Source organism: Tachyglossus aculeatus, chromosome 19 (genome assembly GCF_015852505.1).
Source record: "Tachyglossus aculeatus isolate mTacAcu1 chromosome 19, mTacAcu1.pri, whole genome shotgun sequence".
Taxonomy (NCBI): domain Eukaryota; kingdom Metazoa; phylum Chordata; class Mammalia; order Monotremata; family Tachyglossidae; genus Tachyglossus; species Tachyglossus aculeatus.
This window is the reverse complement of record NC_052084.1, coordinates 20,883,371-20,909,406: the sequence shown is the minus strand read 5'-3', so window position 1 is coordinate 20,909,406 and position 26,036 is coordinate 20,883,371. Positions and strand designations below refer to the sequence as shown.

The window sequence follows — 26,036 nt, the reverse complement described above, 5'->3', positions numbered from 1 at the left end:
TTCCCCTACTCCCTCTCGCTTTTGCGTCACCTATGCATTTGGATCTGTGCCCTTTAAGAATTTGATAGTCACCCCGCCCTTAACTCCACAATACTTTCATTCATTCATTCAATCGTATTTATTGAGTGCTTACTGTGTGCAGAGCACTGTACTAAGCGCTTGGGAAGTACAAGTTGGCGGTCCCTACCCAACAGTGGGCTCACAGTCCATGTCCCCCGAGAGGCTCACAGTATTAATCCCCATTTTACAAATGTGGTAACTGCAGAACAGAGAAGTGAAGTGACTTGCCCAAGGTCACACAGCAAACAAATGGCGAAGCCAGTATTAGAACCCAGGTCCTTCTGACTCCTAGACCCATGCTCTATTCAGTAGGCTACACCACATAAATAATAATAATAATAATAATGGCATTTGTTAAGCGCTTACTATGTGCAAAGCACTGTTCTAAGCGCTGGGGAGGATACAAGGTGATCAGGTTCATTCATTCATTCACTCAATTGTATTTATTGAGCGCTTACTGTGTGCACAGCACTGTACTAAGCACTTGGACAGTACAATTCAGCAACAAAGAGACAATAATAATAATAATAATGGCATTTGTTAAGCACTATGTCCAAAGCACTGTTCTAAGCGCTGGGGAGGATAAAAGGTGATCAGGTCCATTCATTCATTCAATTTATGGACATATCCATAGCTTATTTTAATGTCTACCTCCTCCTCTAGATTGTACATTCCCTTTGGGCAGGGAATGTGTGTAGCAACTCTCTAGTACTTTACTCTCCAGAGCGCTTAGTACAGTGCTCTGTGCACAGATTAATACATCTGCCTGCTTTGACTACTTACTGCAGCTACCTCCTTGCTGACCTCCCTTCCTTCTGTCTCTCTCCACTCCAGTCCACACTTCACTCTGCTGCACACAAATCACTTTTCTGCAAAAATGTTCATTCCAGGTCTCCCCACTCCTCAAGACGCTCCAATGGCTACCCACCCACCTCCATATCAGAGTCTCCTTATTACTGGCTTTAAAGCAGTCAATCAGCTCTCCCTACCCTACCTCAACACCGTAAGCTCCTCCTCCAGCCCAGCCCGCACATTCTGCTCCTCAAGCACCAGCTTACTCGCTGCTCCCTGATCTCGTCTATCTCAATGCCAACCCCTTTTCCACATCCTCCCCCTAGCATGGAACTCCCTCCCCCTCCATATTATGCCAGACCATCACTCTCCCCACCTTCTCATTAAGGTCACATCTCTTCCAAGAGGCCTTTCCCGACTAAGAACTCTTCCCCACCCCCACCTGGACCTGTGACCTCTGGGCCCCACCGTCCTTCCTATCACACAAGCCCGTAACTTTGGCGTTATCCTTGACTCCTCTCATTCAACCCACATATTCAATCTATCACCAAATCCTGTCCGTTCAACCTTCGCAACATTGCTAAAAACCACTCTTTCCTCTCTGTCCAAACTGCTTCCACGTTACTCCAAGCACTTATCCTGTCCCACTTTGATTACTGCATAAGCCTCCTCGCTGACCTCTCAGCTTCCTGTCTCTCCCAACTTCAGTCCATACTTCACTCTGCTGCCCGGATCGTTTTTCAACAAAAACATTCAGCCCTTGTTTTCCCACTCCTCAGGAACCTCCAGTGGTTGCCCACTGACCTCCATATCAAACAGAAACTCCTTTCCATCAGCCTTAAAGCAGTCAATCACCTTGCCTCCTCCTATCTCTCCTCATTACTCTTTCACGACAACCCTGCTCACACACGTCACTCTTCTAATGCCAACATTCTCATCGTACCTCGACCTCGTCTATCTCATTGCTGACCTCTTGCCCATGTCCTGCCTATGGCCTGGACTGCCCTTCCACCTCATATCCAAAGGACAATGACTCTCCCCACTTTCAAAGCCTCATTGAAGGCACATCTCCTCCAAGAGGCCTTCCCTGCTTAAGCCCTCATTTCCTCTTTACCATTCTCTTCTGCGCTGACCTGACTCACTGTCCCCAGCCCCAGTTCTTATGTACATATCTGTAATTTATTTATTTATATTAATATCTCTCTCCCGCTCTAGACTCTACCCTCCTTTTGGGCAAGGAATGTGTGTTACATTGTTTTGCTGTACTCTCCCAAGCACTTAGTATAGTGCTCTGCACACAGTAAGCACTCAATAAACTTGACTGATTCATTGATTTGATATTATCCCCACCCTCAGCACTTATGTACATATCTACAAACTAAATATTATTCCTTATTTATATTAATGCCTGTCTCCCTCTCTAGACTGTAAACTTGTTGTGGGTAGGGAATGTGTCTTCCAACTCTATTGTATGGTACTCTTCCAAGTGCTTAATACAGTGCTCTGCACACAGTAAGCACTTAATTGATGATGAAATACCATTTGATGAGTAAGCACTTAATAAATAGTACTGATTGACTGATTTGAGTACTTAGCAAGTTTCTTTATTTCCCCCCTTCTTGGGGATCTGGATGCATTAGTTTCAATACATTGGTTGCCACTTAGCTGTGTGACCTTGGGCAAGTCACTTACCTTCTCTCTGCCTCAGTTACCTCTTCTGTAAAATGGGGATTAAGCCTGTGAGCCCTATGTGGGACAACCTGATTACCTTGTATCTACCTGGGCACTTAGAACAGTGCTTGGTGCACAGTAACTGCTTAACAAATACCATCATCATCATTATTATTATTATTATGAGAGGAAGGTCAGTCTGGCCTTCAGCCTCTCTCCTTGCTACAATAATCTCTTTGCCTTTCAAAGCTTGCTGAAAGGTTTTGTGGAAACAGGTTTATCAAGAAACACGCTAAAAATCAGAGACAGGCCTTGAAAGGGACCAGGCCATGACCAGGCCAAGGGTCTAACTTTAAGTGCATAAATGTGGCAGGTCTTGCACTGGTCAATTCAGCCACACTCACACACCCATGGTTAGGAACTTAACATTAGTAGCATCATCTTTGAAGACACACACACACACACACACACCCAGGTTGTCCAGTTCCAAGGTGATGTTTTGGACTGTGAGACTGCATCCGTGTGGTTGAGAGTCTTTGAGAGACACTCTCCTACACACTTTGTCCATCCAAATCCAGTAGTGGGCCTTTTCTGGTCCCTTCCCATTCAGATCAGCACTGCGTAGACACTAAGGATGGAGAACAGGTACTGAATCCTCATTTTATAGATGAGGGAACTGAGGCACAGAGAAGTTAAGTGACTTGCCCAATGTCACGGGGCAGAGCTGGGATTAGAACCCAGGTCCTCTGATTCTCAGACCCACTTCCCACTAGGCTGTGCAGCTTCTCTGTCCATGCCCCACAGCTGATCTTGGGACTTTAATGACCTGAGTATGACATTCAAGTTAACTATGCATCCACTTTCAGAGTAGTACGGCATGACCATATTTGCCTTAGCGTGGCTCAGTGGAAACAGCACGGGCTTTGGAGTCAGAGGTCATGGGTTTGAATCCCAGCTCCACCACATGTCTGCTGTGTGACCTTGGGCAAGTCACTTAACTTCTCTGAGCCTCAGTTACCTCATCTGTAAAATGGGGATTAAGACTGTGAGCCCCACGTGGGACAACTTGATCACCTTGTACCCCCCTGGGGCTTAGAACAGTGCTTTGTACACAGTAAGCGCTTAACAAATGCCATCATTATTATTATTAATAAACAGATATTGCTTTTTCCTTATCTGTTCTGTCTTTCTATCACAAGAGGAAATTACAGTCCTTAGCCTAATTTTCTTTTTATAAACCATGTTCATGATTTTCTAGTATCTTATGCTGTTCTAGATTGTTGCAATTAACTTATTGGACAATAAAACCAAAAGGTTTTGCCACTATATAAAACTCTGGTATGTTATGGGCAGTACTTGTTGTTGCACATCATGAGAACATCACAAAGCTGGAGTCAGAACGGAGTGGGACAGAGAAGTATTTGAAAGAGGACATTCTGAAAAGAGTAAGAACTCTCCAGGCTGCAAAGATGAAAGTTTAGAAGGGACATGATTGAAATTACAAAGATTTAATAATGTGGGGAGGCAGCATGGTCTGGTGGCAAGAGCACAGGCCCAGGAGTCAGGGGACTTGGGATCTAATCCAGGCTTATGTGCTGGGTGACCTTGGGAAAGCCACTTAACTTCTCTGTGCCTTGGTTATCTCATCTGTAGAATGGGGATTAAATCCTCCTCCCTCCAATTTAGACTGTGAGCCCCATGCGGAGCAGGGGCTGTGTCCAACCTGATTAAGTTGTATCTTCCCCACTGTACTATGCATAGTGACTGGCACATAGTGAACATAGTGAACAGTACCATAAAAAAAAACCAAAACACCATAGAAGATATGGCAAATATGAACACCTTTTAACAAATCCTACCATATCAGAACAAGAGCTTGAAGGTGGTAGTTCAAAACAATCCAGGGGAAAGACATATACACATTTCTTCCATAACATGTATTCACTATGCTTTTTAGAGAGAATGCCATTAGGGAATTGAGGAATGTTCTTCCAAAAACACAAATCTAGAGAGAATGTCACTCAGTGTTGGAAAAAAACAGTTGTGAACACACACCCAGTCAAGGGCAAACGGTTCACAACCGTTTTTTCCAACACTTGCCCTTCACCGCACTCAGGCCCCTCGCCCTACATGTTCTGTAGACCAGCCCCACTGTCACGTCCGGGACCCAACACCGGTTTCATTCATTCAGTCGTATTTGTTGAGCACTTACTGTGTGCAGAGCACTGTTCTAAGCCCTTGGGAGAGTACAAGACAGTTCCCCGTGGCACCATCGAGGTGAACCCCATCCTGGACTTTGGGCAAGTCACTTAACTTCTCTGGGCCTCAGTTACCTCATCTGTAAAATGGGGATTAAGACTGTGAGCCCCAAGTGGGGCAACCTGATCACCTTGTATCCTCCCCAGTGCTTAGAACAGTGCTTTGCACATAGTAAGCACTTAACAAATGCCATCGTTATTATTATTATTATCCTGTCCTGCTTTCCGCCATCCCAGAGGGAAAGAGCCGAGAATCCTCAGCGTGAGATGTCCATAAAACCTCAGGAAGGCTGGTTGTTGCATTAGCCAGTTCTGTGGCTAGGGGTGGCCCTTGCACTCCATCATGAGTAGCCCGGACTTCTGGGCCTTTACCTGTAGCGCCTTTCCTATGTTTGTTTTCATTTGTTTTCATTATGTATTTGTCCTTGTTTTTTATGCTGTTTTAATGTCTTTATTCATTCATTCAATCGTATTTATTGAGCCCTTACTGTATGCAAAGCACTGTACTAAGCTCTTGGGAGAGTACAATACAGCGACACATTCCTGGCTCACAATGAGCTCGTAGGTCTCTCCCCAGTCCCCTCTCCTCCACCTATATTCATAAATAGTCAGAGCTTCAAGGGGCAGGGTTTGTGCCTAATTCTCACCTGTCTACTCATTCGCAGCACTTAGTACAGTGCTCTGCAAGCAGTAAGCACTTACTTAAAAAATGCTATTATTACTACTCTAAAATGAGGTGTGATAAGGATGAGCACTGCTTCTTGGAGCCTGATTTTCCATGTGATGATAAAAATCAGTTTTTTGGATAGCACTGCTGGGATTTTTCTCCGCGATAGCCTGGGTCTCCCAGACATTAAGAAGAGTTCATGTTCCCCTACTCTATTGCGCTATAATCTGCCAAGCACTTAGTACAGTGCTCAGCATACAATAAGCACTCAATAACACCACTGAATGACACTATGATTGTTTCTCTAGGCCTTCCCCTTGGTCAGGATTTTAATATTTTTAGTATTTTTAGTATTTTTTGAGTACTTACTGTGTGCACAGCACTGGGCTACATTCTTGGGAGAGTTGGTAGACGTGATCCCTGCTCTCAAGGGGCTCTTAATCTAGTGGGTCGGGGGGAGAGACATAATGTTGAAATTACGCTCAGTCTCCCAAAAGAAATATTGGTCAAGTCTGACTTCAGATGGTACGCAAGACCCGAAGACAGTCCGTGGCAGGACAAGCATCGCACCTCTGGTCCCTCTCGAGATGGCCGCCCTGCGTGGGCAGAGCCCCCCACCCCTCCCCTCAGAGGCTGCTCTGGTGTTACAGCCATATCTGTCCCTTCTTCCTCCTCCCTCTCCCCTTCCCCTAAAATAAAATGTCTTTCTGCTTTCAATGTTTCAGATTTAGGCAGCAGGGTGTGAGGGGAGGCTGGTGAAGGGAAGGACCCTATTTAAGGCCCACCTCCTCCAAGAAGCCTTCCCCGGTCATCAGCATCATCAATCGTATTTATTGAGCGCTTACTATGTGCAGAGCACTGTACTAAGCGCTTGGGAAGTACAAATTGGCAACATATAGAGATAGTCCCTACCCAACAGTCGGCTCACAGTCTAAAAGGGGGAGACAGAGAACAAAACCAAACATACTAACAAAATAAAATAAATAGAATAGATATGTACAAGTAAAATAAATAAATAAACAGAGTAATAAATATGTACAAACATATATACATATATACAGGTGCTGTGGGGAAGGGAAGGAGGTAAGATGGGGGGATGGAGAGGGGGACGAGGGGGAGAGGAAGGAAGGGGCTCAGTCTGGGAAGGCCTCCTGGAGGAGGTGAGCTCTCAGTAGGGCCTTGAAGGGAGGAAGAGAGCTAGCTTGGCGGATGGGCAGAGGGAGGGCATTCCAGGCCCGGGGGATGACGTGGGCCAGGGGTCGATGGCGGGACGGGCGAGAACGAGGTACGGTGAGGAGATTAGCGGCGGAGGAGCGGAGGGTGCAGGCTGGGCTGTAGAAGGAGAGAAGGGAGGTGAGGTGGGAGGGGGGGAGGTGATGGACAGCCTTGAAGCCCAGGGTGAGGAGTTTCTGCCTGATGCGCAGATTGATTGGTAGCCACTGGAGATTTTTGAGGAGGGGAGTAATATGCCCAGAGCGTTTCTGGACAAAGATAATCCAGGCAGCAGCATAAAGTATGGATTGAAGTGGAGAAAGACACGAGGATGGGAGATCAGAGAGAAGGCTGATGCAGTAGTCCAGACAGGATAGGATGAGAGCTTGAACGAGCAGGGTAGCGGTATGGATGGAGAGGAAAGGGCGGATCTTGGCAATGTTACGGAGCTGAGACCGGCAGGTTTTGGTGACGGCTTGGATGTGAGGGGTGAATGAGAGAGCGGAGTCCAGGATGACACCAAGGTTGCGGGCTTGTGAGACGGGAAGGATGGTAGTGCCGTCAACTTAACAAATACTATCATCTATCTATTTACTTATATTAATGTCTGTCTCCGCCTCTAGACTTTGAGCTCACTGTGGGCAGGAATGTGTCTATTTTGTTGTTATATCATACTTCCTCAAGCACCCAGTACAGTGCTTCACACACAGTAAGCGCTCGAAAATTAGGAATGAATGAATGAATGAATGAATGAGCAGCCTAGTGGGCAGAGTAGACTGGAGTTCCCAACAGGGTGGGAGCCTTGGATGCTTGGCATGTTGCGGGGAGGGTGAGGAACTTGGCCAAAGCTTGTCCGCTCTGCCCCATCCACTTGGCTCCAAGCCCTGTAGACTGTAAGCGCATTGTGGGCAGGGAGTGTGTCTGTGTATTGTTATGCTGTACTCATTCATTCAATCATATTTACTGAGAGCTTACTGTGTGCAGATCACTGTACTAAGTGCTTGGGAAAGTATACTACAGCAATAAAGAGAGAAAATCTCCCACAGCGAGATCACAGTCTAAAGTGGGGGAGACAGACATCAATACAAGTAAACAGACATCAATATAAATAAATAAAATGACAGATATACAACATAAATGCTGTGGGACGGGGGGGTAAGAGCAAAGGGAATGGGTCAGGGTGATGCGGAAGGGGGTGGGAGATGAGGAAAAGTGGGTCTTAGTCTGGGAGGGCCTCATGGAGGAGAAGTGCCTTCAGCAGAGCTTTGAAGGAGGGGGGGAGAGTACTCTCCCAAGCACTTAGTACAATGCCCTGCACACAGTAAGAGCTCAATAAATTCCACTGAAAGAATGAATGAAAGGCCAGACACCAACATCTGAGCTTTCAGAGGCCAAGTAGGGCTCGGGGTATATATCGGGAAGGTAGGGGTGAAAGTCCTCGATTTGGGTTCTGGTGACTGGTAGCCCGTTTAGCCTTAGAAACCTTACCACCTGTCTTCCTAACATTTCTGTGTTCCACGACTAGGATTTGATAAAGTATCCCTTTGCTCGGGATAAAGTATCCCTTGTGAGGATCTGCCAAGTATTGATGTATTGTTCGTTTTGTTACAAGAATTTCCGTCTTGCTGTTTTCCATAGCCCTACTACTGTACAATATTTTCAGCCAGACAGCATCCAGTTTTAAGAGCTGCTTGGTAGACAATAATACTTAGAGACACTGTGGTAAAAAAAAAAAAAAGGTCAGAGGGAGAGGCAGAGGGGGTTTCTTGACCTTATATAGTTGCTTTAATTTTTTTTTATGTGTGTCTTCATTCACCAGGACTTGGCTGGTCAATATGTGTAACCAAGCTGTGTGACAACATCTCTGTGCCTCAATTCCCTCATCTCTGTAAAAGGGGGATTAAGACTGTGAGCCCCACATGGGACAACTTGATTACCTTCTATCTACCCCAGCATTTAGAACAGTGCTTGGCACATAGTAAGCACTTAACAAACCATCATTATTATTATTATGTGGCATCTGTCACTAAGGGAAGCTGGGCTGTGTCAAAAATCAGTAGGTTCAGAAAGGGTTTAGCTGGTTTGGGGGCAAGGCCCCACTACAGTGTTTGGCACATAGTCAACACTAAAGAAATACCACAGTTATTATTATTATTACAAGAAATAGCTAAGGATTTAGAGGAAATGGTTAGGGCTACTAGATTGGCATTCTAGATGCCTGCCAATTTAAATATTATACCTTCCCCCCCACAAAACCCTCTCATTAATATGAAGACAGTTATTAAGTCACTTCAGCCTTCTCTTTTCTTGGCTCAATTCCTTTAATCTTTTTGCACCAAACTTACATTTTGTAGTAGTAATGGTATTTACTGAGCATCATGCTCTGGGCTAAGTACAGCAGAAGGATGAAACAGGTTCCCTGCCTACAAGGAACTTCCACTTTAAAAGAGAAGGCAGACACAAAAATATTTACAAACAGTGGAATCTCTGTAAATTGTTTAATCATGTTACCCTTCTTTTCTGGACCATTCTGTATTTTTTTTCTCAAGGAGGAAAATATAAAAAATAAGTTTGCCCAATTTACTTATCTAATAGCTTCATATACCCCACATCCCATCCCCTCTCTCTTTAAAAACCTCAGTTTAAATGTATCTGAATTTGCCATTATGTTATCTAATGTTACTCTTCCCTCCTATCCCCAATTTGGAAACATGCATCCTCTCAAATTACAGGCATTTTGCAGTTATTTGGGAATTTTTGATTTTCTTCAGGTTCTTTTTCCTGACTCTATAATGAGGCAGGCTGATTGCTTGGGATTGTGCACAGGTTCTTGTTTTGCAGCTGCTCCCGCCAGTATTCATTAGAGTTACAAGCTGCAGAAGCATTTTCCTAGCAATAATGCACTAGCTAAAGAATCCCTTCCCATTTTAATGATTCCACAGTCTACCCAGGTGCAACCCACACCTGGCTCTAGACTCCTGAGTAAGGACAGCAACACCCAATCTCAGTTTATACCGGATATTTTCGGTATTCTCCGTCCCAAAACGGTAGTCATTTGAGGAGGATGACCTCTCAAATGAAATGTAAGAGCACTGTACTAAGCACTTAGGAGAGTACAGTACAAATAGAGTTGGTGGACAACTAACCGCATTTGGGTAGCAGAAGACGGTAAACCTCAGAGGTCTTCTAAATTAACCACAAAACTAACCAGGTTGGTTTTGTGGAACAGGTCCTGATTTGCCCCTTCTGGCATCCCTTTTTTGAGCTCTTTTAGGCCGGGGAGGGGTGGGGAAGGGAGCTTTGAGGCACCAGCTGGGTGGCTACTTACTGTACATAAGCTGCTTTTCGTACCCACATGGTTGTTTCGATGGGACAGGTTGCTCAGACCCTAGTAGCTTGGAAACCAGTCACCGGCACCCTCAGCTTTTCCATAATATGTGTGTGTGTGTGAGAAGGGGGCAACTGTGCATTTTGGATAGAAAGTGCTTAGGGAAAACGTGGGTCGATCTGGAGAGAAGACAATTCTCTGCTGGAAGAAGCACATGGGCCCCACCACCTGCAATGCAAGACGAGGTGCACATACTGAAACTTAAGTTCACATCGCAGGCTCTGTCAGGAATGAGAAACAGCATGGCCCAGCGGAAAGAGCACAAGCCTGGGAGTCAGATAACCTGGGTTCTAATCCCGGCTCCGCCTCTTGCCTGCTGTGTGACTTTGGACGGCTCACTTAATTTCTCTGGGCCTCAGTTCCTCAACTGTAAAACGGGGATTCAATAACTGTTAAAACATGAATCCCATGTGGGACAGGGACTGTGTCCTACTAGATCATCTTAGATCTACCCCAATGCATAGGACAATGCTTGGCACGGAGTAAGTGCTTAAATGCAATCATCATCATCATCATCATCATCATCATCAACATAAGCTTTGCAAGTTATGGGAGAAATGAGTGTATGCAAAACCACCAAACATGCATGGTCCAGGCCCTCAGTCCCCTGCTGGAGCCAACTAGACCTAAGACATTTTTAAATGCCGGGCTTCAAGCAATGGGACTACGACCAAGCCACAAGCCAGGCTGGCTGCCATGACAAATTGTGGACCACTAGCGGGGATGTGAGCCAGCCACCATTACCTTTTGGGCTTTCCCCTGTGGCCTACTCTTCAATGTCAGTAGCCAATCAGCTAAGCAAGCTGATCTAATCAGATCTAATCAGATCTAATCAGAGATTAGCTCAGCTAATCTCTGGCCTTGATCCAAGAAATGGCCTCCAGATTGTAAGCTCCTTGTGGGGCTCCACCGACTCTGTTGTATTATACTTTCCCAAGAGTTTAGTAAACACTATAAATGCCTCTGATTGATAAATGAGAGACAGCATAGCCTGGGAATCAGAAAGACCCAGGTTCAGTCAGCAACACTTAAACTCTGGGCATGACCAGTTCGCTGTCTTCCTCCCTCAGAGTCAACTTTGCCCTGTCAGAACCTCTCTCCTCCCCACTTAGTCAAAAACAGTAACAAAGGAAAGTCACCACCCCTCACCCCCATGAAAAATACATGAGCTTGAAAAAAAATTCTGCATTTTCCCATCACTTAAATTATCCCATCCATATTGTTTACCAACAGACTTTGGTTTTTGTAGAATTAGAGTGTAGCCCCTCGAAACAGATCAAGTCTTTTCATCCAGCGCTTAGAACAGTGCTTTTCACATAGTAAGCACTTAACAAATAGCATTATTATTATTCAAAATTTGAACTGGCCCTTGAACCCAGCACGCACTCATTAAATGGAGGAATGTTGTACATGAGGGTGACTTTAGACGCAAAGACAGTAGCTCGATTGAAAGCCATCACACCGCTGAAGCAGACCTTTCTACCACTGAGGAACTCGGGACCCAAACATTTATGATTCAGTGGCCAGGTGAGACACGGCAGTCTCCAGAAGCCCTCAGAGGGTTGTGGGATAAAACGTTTGAGACTCACTAGGCCAGAGGCTAAGACGACGTAACAAACAAATTCTCCAGTATAAAATGACTGAATTAAGTGCCTAGATATAGGGAAAACCAGTGCAGAGGTGTAATCTCAGATTAGAATCAAGTGAGGTGCTGTAAAATAATAAAGGAGGGAGAGGAGGGAGAATCAATCAATCAATCAATCGTATTTATTGAGCGTTTACTTTGTGCAGAGCACTGTACTAAGCGCTTGGGAAGTACAAGTTGGCAACACATAGAGACAGTCCCTACCCAACAGTGGGCTCACAGTCTAAAAGGGGGAGACAGAGAACAAAACCAAACATACTAACAAAATAAAATAAATAGAATAGATATGTACAAGTAAAATAAATAAACAGAGTAATAAATATGTACAAACATATATACATATATACAGGTGCTGTGGGGAAGGGAAGGAGGTAAGATGGGGGGATGGAGAGGGGGACGAGGGGGAGAGGAAGGAAGGGGCTCAGTCTGGGAAGGCCTCCTGGAGGAGGTGAACTCTCAGTAGGGCCTTGAAGGGAGGAAGAGAGCTAGCTTGGCGGATGGGCAGAGGGAGGGCATTCCAGGACCGGGGGATGATGTGGGCCGGGGGTCGATGGCGGGACAGGCGAGAGCGAGGTACGGTGAGGAGATTAGCGGCAGAGGAGTGGAGGGTGCGGGGTGGGCTGTAGAAGGAGAGAAGGGAGGTGAGGTAGGAGGGGGCGAGGTGATGGAGAGCCTTGAAGCCCAGGGTGAGGAGTTTCTGCCTGATGCGCAGATTGATTGGTAGCCACTGGAGAGTTTTGAGGAGGGGAGTAACATGCCCAGAGCATTTCTGGACAAAGATAATCCGGGCAGCAGCATGAAGTATGGATTGAAGTGGGAAGAGACACGAGGATGGGAGATCAGAGAGAAGTCTGATGCAGTAGTCCACACGGGATAGGATGAGAGCTTGAACGAGCAGGATAGCAGTTTGGATGGAGAGGAAAGGGCGGATTTTGGCAATGTTGCGGAGCTGAGACTGGCAGGTTTTGGTGACGGCTTGGATGTGAGGGGTGAATGAGAGAGCGGAGTCGAGGATGACACCAAGGTTGTGGGCTTGTGAGACGGGAAGGATGGCAGTGCTGTCAACAGAGATGGGAAAGTCAGGGAGAGGGCAGGGTTTGGGAGGGAAGACAAGGAGTTCAGTCTTGGACATGTTGAGTTTTAGGTGGCGGGCAGACATCCAGATGGAGATGTCCTGAAGGCAGGAGGAGATGTGAGCCTGGAGAGATGGGGAGAGAGCAGGGGCAGAGATGTAGATCTGGGTGTCATCAGCGTAGAGATGATAGTTGAAGCCGTGGGACCGAATGAGGTCACCAAGGGAGTGCGTGTAGAGCGAGAACAGAAGGGGACCAAGCACTGAACCTTGGGGAACCCCCACAGTAAGGGGATGGGAGGGGGAGGAGGAGCCTGCAAAAGAGACTGAGAATGAATGAAGAGGGAGTGAGCCACACCAAGCCAAAAAACATTTAAACATCAGTTTCTTGACCTCTGTCTGTGAGAAGACACAAATTTTAACAGCAGCTCTCGGAGTATTTTAACCAGTCGATGCCAGACATCTTCAGAAATACCTGAAGCTGCATATTGTGCTCTGTCCACCTTTGTCAAAGCAGCCCTCGATGCCGAGTCCCAGAGTGGGTGGGGTAAACAGCCTGACAGGATCATTCACTGGCTGGCCATTCTGAAAGAGGGTCCCAAATCCCCAGCCCAGCACTTTCCACCATCCGAATCAGTCACATTCAGGGGCCCGGAGTGAGCTCAGCCGATCGCTACGAAGTGCTGGAAGACCTGAGACGGGCCCAGTTGTCAAATCACTGACTGATTCATGCCCAGGTCTGGTTCAGTCCACATGCTTAGAGCACTTAGAACAGTGTTTTGCACATAGTAAGTGCTTACTAAATGTTATTATTATTATTATCTCCTGGGCTGCGCCACTAAGGCTAAGTGTTCTAGGCCAGCCTTCCTACCTTCCTTCTTGCACACAGAGGGGGTTTACCCTTACAAAGGAGGGGAGTCAACCTCCTCTGGATTTGGGGGCAGGCTCACATTCATTCATTCATTCATTCATTCATTCAATCGTATTTATTGAGCGCTTACTGTGTGCAGAGCACTGTACTAAGCGCTTGGGAAGTACAAGTTGGCAACATATAGAGACAGTCCCGACCCAACAGCAGGCTCACAGCACAGTCTAGAAGGGGGAGACAGACAACAAAATAAAACATGTAGACAGGTTTCAAAATAATCAGAACAAATAGAATTAAAGCTATATGCACATCATTAACAAAATAAATAGTAAATATATACAAGTAAAATAGAGTAATAAATCTGTATAAACATATACACAGGTGCTGTGGGGAGGGGAAGGAGGTAGGGCAGGGGTGATGGGGAAGGGGAGAGGAAAGAGGGGGCTCAGTCTGGGAAGGCCTCCTGGAGGAGGTGAGCTCTCAGTAGGGCTTTGAAGGGAGGAAGAGAGCTAGCTTGGAGGATGTGTGGAGGGAGGGCATTCCAGGCCAGGGGAAGGACTTGGGCTGGGGGTCGACGGTGGGACAGGTGAGACCGAGGTACAGTGAGGAGGTTAGTGGCAGAGGAGCAGAGGGTGTGGGCTGGGCTGTAGAAGGAGAGAAGGGAGGTGAGGTAGGAGGGGGTGAGGTGATGGAGAGCCTTGAAGCCGAGAGTGAGGAGTAGAGGAAGAGCCCTGTCCTCTCTGGGTAACAAGAGGCCAGATCACCACTCTTCTGAAAATCTTTGGATCTTTCCAGTAGCTACCTTCCGATGTGTACCAAATGTAATTCTACATAGTGCTTACCTCCATCCTTGACATGACACAACATTTTCACATCATCCGCAAAACTGTTCTGAAGAGACATTCATTTAGAATCTGTGCAATTTCCTCTGAAAATATTTTGTTGAGCAGAGATCCCCAAACTTTTACCATCTTCCTCGCCGTTGGGGCTTCTGAATATCCATGGTGGAGCCAGAAAGCAACACAATCCACCGAGAACTCCAAATTCAAATTAGTTTCGACATCCTCCTTTGGCCAAACCTTTTTTTTTTTTTCCTCAGAGCCTCTTGTTAAAGTAATTCAAATGGCTTATTCATCTCTGCTTCACCACGGTCTGGGTAAAGATTATGATGTGTTGGGAAATGATTCGAGGGCAGACACCCAAAAGGGAAAATTCACAAACTTATATAATCAGTTCCTGAACATTAGCAAGCAGGCTATGAGTAACTCTCTGGAGATTCTTGTTTTTAACACCCCTCTGGACACTATGACTAAATAAAATCTCTGAGACCACAAATGGTTCCTTTACTAACATATATGAGAAATACATATTTAGTTTCATGTAAATATTGGTTAAAGTTTATCAGGAAGACCCAGAGATTGAGCTTTTGGTGCATACCCTCAGCTACGGATTTTGGTGGTCTTTCATGATTTAGGACGGCAGTGTTTTAACGGTGGGTTGCTTGGAAATTATGCAGGGAAAATTCCCCTAAAGTTCTCCAATTTCATTTTTTCTTCCTCATACTCATGCAAAACTTAGTAACTTTGATTTATTTGGTAAACAATTCTGGGAGGTTTGGTTTAAAGTGAGCTGCTTGGCAGAGATTCAACCTCCAGTGAACAAATACTTCCAAGCTCACTGGCAAAATTTCCCAGACCCAGAAGGTCTTCCGTTTGGTTTGCCAGAAGAATTGAAATAGAGGGGGAGCCACGGAAACTCTAACTGTCCTGTCAAAATATTCATGTGGCTTAATGCCACGGCAAAATGCCTGCGTCATGACCTTGCGTCTCTGCAAATGTTCGGGAAAAGTTGGAATTCAGGGAAGGGGAAGTGACTGAAGGGAATGGACTGGCACCATTATTTAAAAAGCATTTAGAACACACAGAAAAACCATCCCATTCATTGTTCTAAGCAGAAAGCTCACGATGTGGTTTTGGATTCCCAAAGGCTTAAGTGCCTGTTTCTGATCAGCTGATGTGAAAGGAGAGGGCAAGAAATGAATAATGTGTTTGCCCTTTAACCTTTACTGGGGAATAAGAAGGCCTCCCTTACAATACTTCAGTTACTAGTGAAGAAGTGGGGTAACAACTGGAAGAAAACAGAATACTGTACGTGGAACGAAGCTAAAAAAGCAACGAAGTTAAAAATGAAATCAGACGAGCGGGGAATGGCAGAGAATCCTACAGTGAGTTTAACGTAGAAAGAGATAGTCACTGGGTGGAAATAAGGGAGTTCAAGAAGTCACAGTTATGGATACATAGAGCCCCACCAATAATCTCAGAGAAAAGACAGTGGAGAGTGGGCAGAGGTCACTGGCACCTCAATGGTTGCCTCCTAACTACCAATGCTGAAACAACCTAAGTTTGCCGGGCCCTGAAGATGTCAGGCAGAGCTAGGGAAGGCAGTTCCTTTCCTGGATGAATATCTGCAATGGTGTGGGTCGAACATTAAGAGAATTTTTTCTTTATGTGTTAGAAGACCAGAAATACTATTATGTCAGATCAATGGTCCCCCTCCAGCCCGGCTCGGCTTCAAGGCTCTCCATCACCTCGTCCCCTCCTATCTCACTTCCCTTCTTTCCTTCTACAGCCCAGCCCACACCCTCCGCTCCTCTGCTGCTAACCTCCTCACTGTACCTCGTTCTTGCCTGTCCCGCCGTCGACCCCCGCCCACGTCCTCCCCCGGGCCTGGAATGCCCTCCCTCCGCACATCCGCCAAGCTAGCTCTCTTCCTCCCTTCAAAGCCCTACTGAGAGCTCACCTCCACCAGGAGGCCTTCCCAGACTGAGCCCCCTCTTCCCTCTCCTCCTCCCCACCCACCCCCACGGCCCTACCACCTTCCCCTCCCCACAGCACCTGTATATATGTTTGTACAGATTTATTACTCTATTTATTTTACTTGTACATATGTACTATTCTATTTATTTTGTTAATGATGTTAATGATTTCTATTTATTGTGATGACTCCTGTCCACATGTTTTGTTTTACTGTCTGTCTCCCCCTTCTAAACTGTGAGCCCGTTGTTGGGTAGGGACCGTCTCTTTATGTTGCCAACTTGTACTTCTCAAGCGCTTAGTACAGTGCTCTGCACACAGTAAGCGCTCAATAAATACGATTGAATGAATAAATGAATGAATGGAAGAACAGTGTGGCCACTTTCCCAGTGCTTAGAACAGTGCCAGTGCTTAGAACAGTGCTCAGAGCTTAGAACAGTGCTTAGCACATAGTAAGCGCTTAACAAATACCATCATTATTATTATTATTATTACCCATTTGCATGGTTCAGGTTGTGCCTTCTATCCTACCTAAACACTCCCTGACTAAGCCCTCATTTCTCCTACCCACCCTCTCCCTCTGCATCTATGCACTTGGCAGTGTACCCCTTAAGAAACTGAAACTCATCCCAACCCCACAGCACTTCCGTGAATATCCTTATACTCTACAATTTCCCCTTAGTGTAATTTAATATCTGCCTCCCCCTGTAGACAGAGAGCTCCTTGTGGGCAGGGAATGTGTCTACTAACTCTGCTGTACTGTATTCTCTCAAGCATTTAGGACAGTGCTCTACACACAGGAAGGGTTCAAGAAACACTATTAATCATTCATTCATTCAATTGTATTTATTGAGCACTTACTGTGTGCAGAGCACTGGACTAAGCACTTGGGAAGTACAAGTTGGCAATATATAGAGACGGTCCCTACCCAACAACGGGCTCACAGTCTAGAAGGGGGATACAGACAACTGAACAAAACAACAGAAAACAAAACAATCTACATTAGCCAACTTCTCTTTATAATAACCTGTCATGGTCTCTCTTCCACGGATTTACTCAAACTCTTCTTCAACCTCTTAGTGCCTAGTTTGTTAGCTATTTTGAAGACATGGGCTGGGCTTTCTCCATTCGGTATAATTCCCTCCAGCACCTCATTCAATGCTCTCTGTACATGGGAAGTGCTCAGTAAACAAAATCCTGAGATAAATCACTTCCCCCCACCACACACACACACTCTGCCAGAATTCTCTCTAATGAGGAGGGGAATGGTAAAGGAAGAGCAGCAGAACTCTGCCAACTCCGAGAGCTTGGCTTTGACTCTCTAATCCGGTGAATGGTGCCAGCGAAGTCAAGCTGCTGGGATGGCAGTAGCAACAAATTGAGGTTGAATGACTAGGAAAGAATACCTTCTTTGGGGGTAAAGGGGAAGTAACATCAATCAGCCTGCACCTCACTGGGGTAGCGGTAACCCGCATAACCTCCATCACCCCAGTCCAGCTGGGGTGTCTGTCCTGTCTTGCTCCATCTCTGCAGGAGGGACTCAAGCAACAGCTTGGCATCACCTCCATAGACTGTAAAGTTTTGGGAAGGCCACAGAGGAGATGGTTACTGTGACTGTTGGGCATTTGGCAAAGGCGTGAAACTCTGCTCTCCTAACGACTGGATCCTATGGCTCTATTTTGTACCTGTCCCTGTCCTCCATTTTATGTTGACTCCTCTAGACTGTAAGCTCATTGTGGGCAAGGAATACCAACCCCATTGTAATACAGTCTCCCAAGAGCTTAGTAATAATAATAATAATGATGGCATTTATTAAGCACTACTATGTGCAAAGCACTGTTCTGAGTGCTGGGGAGGTTACAAGGTGATGAAGTTGCCCCATGGGGAGCTCACAGTCTTAATCCCCATTTTACAGATGAGGGAACTGAGGCCCAGAGAAGTGAAGTGACTTGCCCGAAGTCACACAGCTGACAAGTGGTGGAGCCGGGATTTGAACCCATGACCTCTGACTCCAAAGCCCATGCTCTTTCCACTGAGACACGCGCTCTACTCACAGTAAGTGCTTAATAATGATAATAATAATAATAATAATAATAATAATGGTATTTGTTAAGTGCTTACTGTGTGCCAAGCATTGTTCTAAGCGCTGGGATGGATACAAGGTAATCAGGTTGTCCCACGTGGGCATCACAGTCTTCATCCCCACTTTACAGATGAGGGAACTGAGGCACAGAGAAGTGAAGTGGATTGCCCAAGGTCACCCAGCAGACAAGTGGCGGAGCTGGGACTGGAACCCACGTCCTTTGACTCCCAAGCCCTTGCTCTTGCCACTAGGCCATGCTGCTTCTCAGTGCGCACCACTCCTCTACTGATACTGTGTTTTTATTGTTTGCATTTCTTTCTCGTGGCTCTCCCCCTTTAATTTTCTATTGTGATCACCTTGAGGGTCAGGGACCCTATCAAACTCCCCTCCACGTATTCTTTCCTAGTGCTTAGGACCCAGAAAGTGCTTAATAAATATTATTATTACTACTACTTGGCCTCTAGCCATTTATCATTTCTGCTCTATAGCACTCACTTGGTGACTTGAATTTTTCAATTGTTGTATGCACAATCAACAAACACAGAAATTTTACAAGAGGATAGTGGATGTGAGAGACAGAAAGGCAAAGGTAGAAAGGACAACTGCAGGTCAAGGTAAGAGAAAAATCTATGTGATTGTCGTGATGGAGATCAGAAAAAGAGGAAGCGTGTTGAGAAGAATATTTTGTGGCTGATAGATAGCAGGATTGCTTCAATAGACACATGTGAGAAAAAAAAACCTAGTAATTACCAAGCTTTTAGTCAAACTGAAAGGAAACCCCCTTGAACGCATCTCACCTGCTCTAATTTGTTTGGATTCCTTGCAATTAATTTTGCCTTTAGTGGCTAGCATAAGTCTTTCAGGGTGGAAAAACGACCTGAAGTTTATATTTGCATACTACAATTTGCAAAAATGCAAATTTTAGACAAGTGATGCACTAAAATGCATCTACTAAAAGATTATAAAGGAGTACTATTACTCTTCCTCTTCAATTTAAGAACATTTGACGAATGCTTCCAGAACACTGCGTAATTCATCCTTACTACATTCTGTGTGCTAGCTGGCAAGTGCTAACAGAATTCTTCTCCCGACATGCAAATATCTGCAATAGGGAATGGTGGTTAAGCATCTTAGGCCCAAGAAAATTCCCCTCCCCCAGCAATGTCTTCCCGCAACGCTGATGTCTGATCCAACCCCATAACAATCTCCCTTCCTCGATGTTTTATCAGTCAAATGACTTGGAGCTGCAGCAGCAGATAAAAAACTAGCGTGGTGTGACATTTATGAATCAAAAGCTCTGTGGGAAGCAGAACTACATTTAACCTGATTTTAATCACAATACCGGGAAATAGATTTATGCTTTTCTTCACAAATGCAGATACTGAAATTACCCCTTGCCCCCTCTCGCCCCACCCCAGCCCATAACCCCTTCTTCATATAAAAATGTGGAGCAAAACCTGAACTTCAGCACCCTAAACATGCAGAGACCTGCCACCTGACAGAAACACAGCAGAGATCCATCATTTTACTAGAAATCCATTTCATTCTGCCCAGGGTCAGCTGTTTCCATTTTAAGGACAATTTTAATCTGAAAGGCGAGAAACCCCACCTACCCTCTGAAATATACAAAAGAGAAAAAAAAATAGCTTATAGCACACGGTGTGACTAAATCATACGCTGTCATCTCAAATAGAAGAGTCTCTAAATTTAGTCTTTTTTTAGGCTGCACTAAATGTCCCACACATCTATTACCCCAGCAAGAAACAGATTATTCTGCTTTGTATTTCCTGGATCTTCAATAGCTATGTGTGTTTGTCCTCTGTCCTTTGCTCCCCATAGGTAGTTCGAATTTGAGGGAACTACAGAACCATATTTCCCGGGCTCCCTCAATGGGGCATTAGATGAGTTCGAGGTACCTTCCATTCTTTACCGACGCTGGGACTATCTCTTCGCCGCAGACCACAGCAGCATGGCTTAGCAGAGAGATCACGGGCCTGGGAATCAGGGAACCTTTGTCTTTAATCCCAGCTCTGACTCTTGCCACTTAAAGGCCACGGTTGTTCATCTTAGTCAGGTCACTGAGCAGAGTTTCCACGGGCAGGGCTTCAGTGAGCTGGATGACAGCTGGGATGAGACACCCAGAGGTTGACTTTGACTTTTGTGAGGTTCCTAGGGAACAGGCTGTAGTGGATCTGAGCATCGAGTCTGCTCTGCCTGCCCCTAAACAATGATGAGGAAAGAGGATTTTCTCCTCTGGGCTACTGGATAAATGTTTAGCACCCTCAGGGACCATCCTACCCCTCCCCTCCCTAGCCATTGCCATGCTAGGCCTATAGAAGTAAATGAGGCTCTCCAAGGACTTTATTTTGGTTCCCTCCATCTAGCGCTCATCTCCGTCTCCCTCCCTCTTTACTGCTGACTAGCTCTTGACCCAAAATTTAGAGTGGGAATGAGATGAGTGGAAAGAGAGAAAAGAAACTAGGATAGGAGAAAGAAGTGAATGAATAAAGAAGAAAGTGTTTGCTTTCCTTTTTTATCCCTCCCACATTCACCTCCTGTTTGCCTGAAACTTCTGTTCTGAATTCTGGCTCCACCACCTGCCTGCTGGGTGACCTTGGCCAAGTCACTTAACTTCTATGCTGTTTCCTCATCTGAAAAATGGTAATTAAATATCTGTTCTCTCTCACTCTAAGGCCTGCAAGTCCTATGAGGGAACAGGGACTTTTAAGTGCTTACTATGTGTCAAAAACTGTTCTAAGCACTGGGGTAGGTACAAGTTAATTAGGTCAGAACCTTCTCTGTCACACACGGGGCTCAAAGTCTGATTATCTTGTACTGATCCCAGCACTTAACACAGGGTTTGGCCCATAGTAAGCAATTAACAAATAGGGCAATTAATATTAAGCATGAGCCTAAGAGTTAGAAGGATTCTGGCACTTGTCTGCTGTGTGACCTTGGTCACACTTTGCTTCTCTGATTTCACCTCATCTGTAAAAATGGGGATTAAGACTGTGAGCCCCATGTGGGACAGGGACGGTGTCCAACTCGATTATCTTGTATCTACCCCAGTGCTTAGTACAGTGCCTGGCACATAGTAAGTGCTTAACAAATACTATTATTATTATTATTATTACAGTGCCTAGAATATACTAAGCGCTTAACAAATACCTTAAAAAAAAGTCAGGGGCTCCTGAGGCCATCAATTCTGATTCTGGTCCCTTTTGAACCATACAATTTAGCCTTCCCCCTTTTCCTTTTATTTGACCACTGGAGCAATTGATACACACTGAAAGTAACACAGATGAGATTAAGATCCTAGCCTCAGGTAACAGCATTTATCCCTTGTATGATATCCCCCAAAAGTTTCCACCATTTATCTGCTGTGTGACTCTGGACAAGTCACTTTACTTCTCTGTGCCTCAGTTCCCTCATCTGTAAAGTGGGGATTAGCACTTTTAGCCCTATGTGGGACAGGGACTGTTTCCAACCTGATTAGCTTGTATCTTCTCCAGTGCTTAGCACAGTGCCTGGAACATAGTGAATGCTTAACAAATACCACAATTATAATTACTATTACTTTCAGAAGACAAAAAATGCCCGAGATGCCAGCAATGTTCCTGTGTTTGGGTGGCAGAGATGAAATCAACAGCTACTTTGCTGAGAGCCAAGGGAAGTTACCTTGTCTAATACAGTGTTACTGATTTTTCTCAGCAGGAAACACGTATTCAGACCATCTTGGGAAAATTACTTTGCAGGCCAATCACTGACAAGATGCACAGCCTCTAGCCAACCATTTTCAATCTCAGTTTCCTTCTCAGAGAAGCAGTAATGTCCTCCAGAAATAAACTCACAGATTCCCAGGGGATGTAAATAAATTCCTACTAAAAATCCTGTCTCCTCTAGGAAGCCTTCCCTAAGATCGCTCATCCCCTTCTGTGTTGCCTATGCTAATAATAATAATAATAATTATTGAGATACTCATTTTGCACTTATTATGTGCCAGACACTGTACTAACCACTGGGGTAGAGACAAGGTGATTGGGTTGGATACAGTTCCTGTCCCACATGGGGCTCACAGTCTTAATCCCCATTTTACAGATGAGGCAACTGAGGCACAGAAGAATGAAATGACTTGCCAAGGTCACACAGCACACAAGTGGTAGAACCAGGATTAGAACCCCGGTCCTTCAGATTCCCAGGCCCACGCTCTATTCAGTAGGAAGTGCTGCCCTTAAATTTGTATCCCATAAGTACCCTGACACTCATCACACAGCACATACATACACATCCCCTCTAGACTCCACCTCATTAATGGGCAGGGAACATGTCCACCAACTCTGTTGTACTGTACTCTTCCAAGATCGCAGAACAGTGCTCTGCATGCAGTAAACCCTCAATAAATACAATCGATTGATAGACTGATCCTTAAACTCTACTTTTCCCGGATTTATAATTTATGTCAATATAATAATAATGATTTGTTAAGCACTTACTATGTGCAAAGCACTGTTCTAAGCGCTGGGGGGATACAAGGTGATCAGGTTGTCCCACACAGGGCTCACAGTATTCATCCCCATTTTACAGATGACGGAACTGAGACACAGAGAAGTGATTTGCCCAAAGTCACACAGCTGACAATTGGCGGAGTTGGGATTTGAACCCATGACCTCTGACTCCAAAGCCCGAGCTCTTTCCATTGAACCATGCTGCTTCTCTGTCTCCCCAGCGATGCTACAAGATCTTTGACTTTTCCCAAGTGTTTAGCACAGTGTTCTGCCCACAGTAAGAGAAGCTAGTGCATACAGCATGGGCCTGCCGACTCCGCCAAACATCTGCTGTGTGACCTTGGGCAAGTCAGTTTACTCCTCTGGGCCTCAATTCCCTCAGCTGTAAAATGGGGATTGAGTGTGAGCACCATGAGATCAGGGACTCTGTCCACTCTGATTAACTCGTATCTCCCCTAGTGCTTAGAACAATGCTTGGCACACAGTAAGTGCTTAACAAGTAATAATAATAATGGTATTTACGTGCTTACTACGTGCCAAGCACTTTACTAAGTACCGGGATGGGTACAAGTAAATTGGGTTGGACACAGTCCCTACCCTACGAGGGCCTCAGTCTCAATCCTCATTTTCCAGTTGAGGGCACTGAGGCTCAGAGAAGTGACTTGCCCAAGGTCACACAGTAGATGAGCATGACCTTCTGGCTCTCAGGCCCTTACTGTATCCACTAGGTCATGCTATTAGTAGTAGTAGTATGTGCTTAAAAATGCTACTGATCGAGTGGTTTAGTGGAAAGAGCCCAGGATTGGGAGTCAGAGGTCGTGGGTTCTAATCCCACTCCGCCGCTTGTCAGCTGTGTGACTTTGGGCAAGTGACTTCACTTCTCTGTGCCTCTGTTCCCTCATCTATAAAATGGGGATGAAGACTGTGAGCTCCAAGTGGGCTAATCTAATAACCTTGTATCTAGCCCAGCGCTTAGAACAGTGCTTGGCACATACTATGCGCTTAACAAATACCAACATTATTATGAAGCAGAGTGGCATAGTGGAAAGAGCCCAGGCTTGGGAGTCAGAGGATGTGGGTTCTAATCCCACTCTGCCACCTGCCTGCTGCGTGACCTTGGGCAAGTCACTTAACTTCTCTGGGCCTCAGTTCTCTCATTTGGAAAATGGGGATTAAAAGTGTGAGCCCTACGCGGGACAACCTAATGAGCTTGTATCTACCCCAGCGCTTAGAACAGTGCTTGGTGCATAATAATGTTGGTATTTGTTAAGCCCTTACCATAGTAAGTACTGTTCTAAGCAATCAATCAATCAATCAATCGTATTTATTGAGCGCTTACTATGTGCAGAGCACTGTACTAAGCGCTTGGGAAGTACAAATTGGCAACACATAGAGACAGTCCCTACCCAACAGTGGGCTCACAGTCTAAAAGGGGGAGACAGAGAAGAGAACCAAGCATACCAACAAAATAAAATAAATAGGATAGAAATGTACAAGTAAAATAAATAAATAAATAAATAAATAGAGTAATAAATATGTACAACCATATATACACATATACAGGTGCTGTGGGGAAGGGAAGGAGGTAAGATGGGGGGATGGAGAGGGGGACGAGGGGGAGAGGAAGGAAGGGGCTAAGCACTGGGAGAGAGACAAGGTAATCGGGTTGTCCCACTTGGGGCTCCCAGTCTTCATCCCCATTTGACAGAGAAGGGAACTGAGGCCCAGAGAAGTGACTTGCCCAAAGTAACACAACTGACAAGTGGCAGAGCGTGGATTAGAACCCACGACCTCTGACTCCCAAGCCCGGGCTCTTTCCACTTTCTCCTCTCTAGTAAGTGAGGAGAGGCACAGAGCATACTATGTGCTCTGTTAAGTGCTTAACAAATACCACTATTATTACTATTATTATTTATTGATTAAGGGAGGTGTGAAGGAGAAAAGAGTTTGGTCAGGGGCTCCGAATCCGGCCCCCCTTCGTAGGGCTGACGGGGGCCCGAGTGATGCAGGGCGGGGAGGGCATCCGGCCGGCCGGCCAACCGGGTGGGCTTGGGGCCCGGGCCCGGGGCGGGGGAGACGCCTCCGACCACTCACCTCCCAACTGGGCCCGGCGACCTCGACGGGACGGCGCGCTGGCCCCCTCGGCTCTTCGGCTTCTCCGCTTCGGCCCCTCGGCTGCGTCCTCGGCTCCCCCGCTCGGCCCTTCGGGTCCTCGGCTCGGCCCCTCGGCTCCCCCGCTCGGCCCTTCGGCTCCTCGGCTCGGCCCCTCGGCTCCCCCGCTCGGCCCTTCGGCTCCCTGGGTCCGCCGTTCGGCTCCCTGGGTCCGCCGTTCGGCTCCTCGGGTCCCCCGTTCGGCTCCTCGGGTCCCCCGTTCGGCTCCTCGGGTCCGCCGCTCGGCCCTTCGGCCCGGCTCGCTGGTCGACCGCCAGGTGAGTGGCGGAACCGGCTGGGCCAGGAAGTGGAGGCGCTATGCAAATGAGGCCGGGACAGGCCGAAGCCGCCCGGCGCCGCCCTGAGCCGCCCTGCCCGGGCGCCCCAGCGGAGAGTGGGACAACCATCATCATCATCAATCGTATTTATTGAGCGCTTACTATGTGCAGAGCACTGTACTAAGCGCTTGGGAAGTACAAATTGGCAACATATAGAGACAGTCCCTACCCAACAGTGGGCTCACAGTCCAAAAGGGGGAGACAGAACAAAACCAAACATACTAACAAAATAAAATAAATAGAATAGATATGTACAAATAAAATAAATAAATAAATAGAGTAAAAAAAATAAATAAATAGTAAAAAAAATAAATAAATAGAGTAAAAAAAGTACAAACATATATATATATATATATATATATATATATATACATATACATATATATACAACCATCTGAACAACCACAAAAGCACAGTGGTTCGGTGGGAAGAGCCCGGGCAGTGGTCATGGGCTCAAATCTCGACTCCGCCAATTGTCAACTGTGTGGCTTTGGGCAAGTCACTTCAATCAAT

At 45.9% G+C, this 26,036-nt stretch overlaps 1 protein-coding gene across 2 annotated transcripts in view; it reads right to left on the bottom strand.

Annotated features, from left to right (window-relative positions):
• Window positions 1-25,189, bottom strand: part of TRAF3IP2 (TRAF3 interacting protein 2) — a 61,746-nt gene extending 36,557 nt beyond the window's left edge. For both annotated transcript variants that reach the window (XM_038761402.1, XM_038761401.1), the window contains exon 1: window positions 25,129-25,189. The gene's annotated coding sequence lies outside the window, so the exon portion shown is untranslated. The remainder of the gene's footprint in view (window positions 1-25,128) is intronic.
• Window positions 25,190-26,036: the final 847 nt, after the last annotated feature.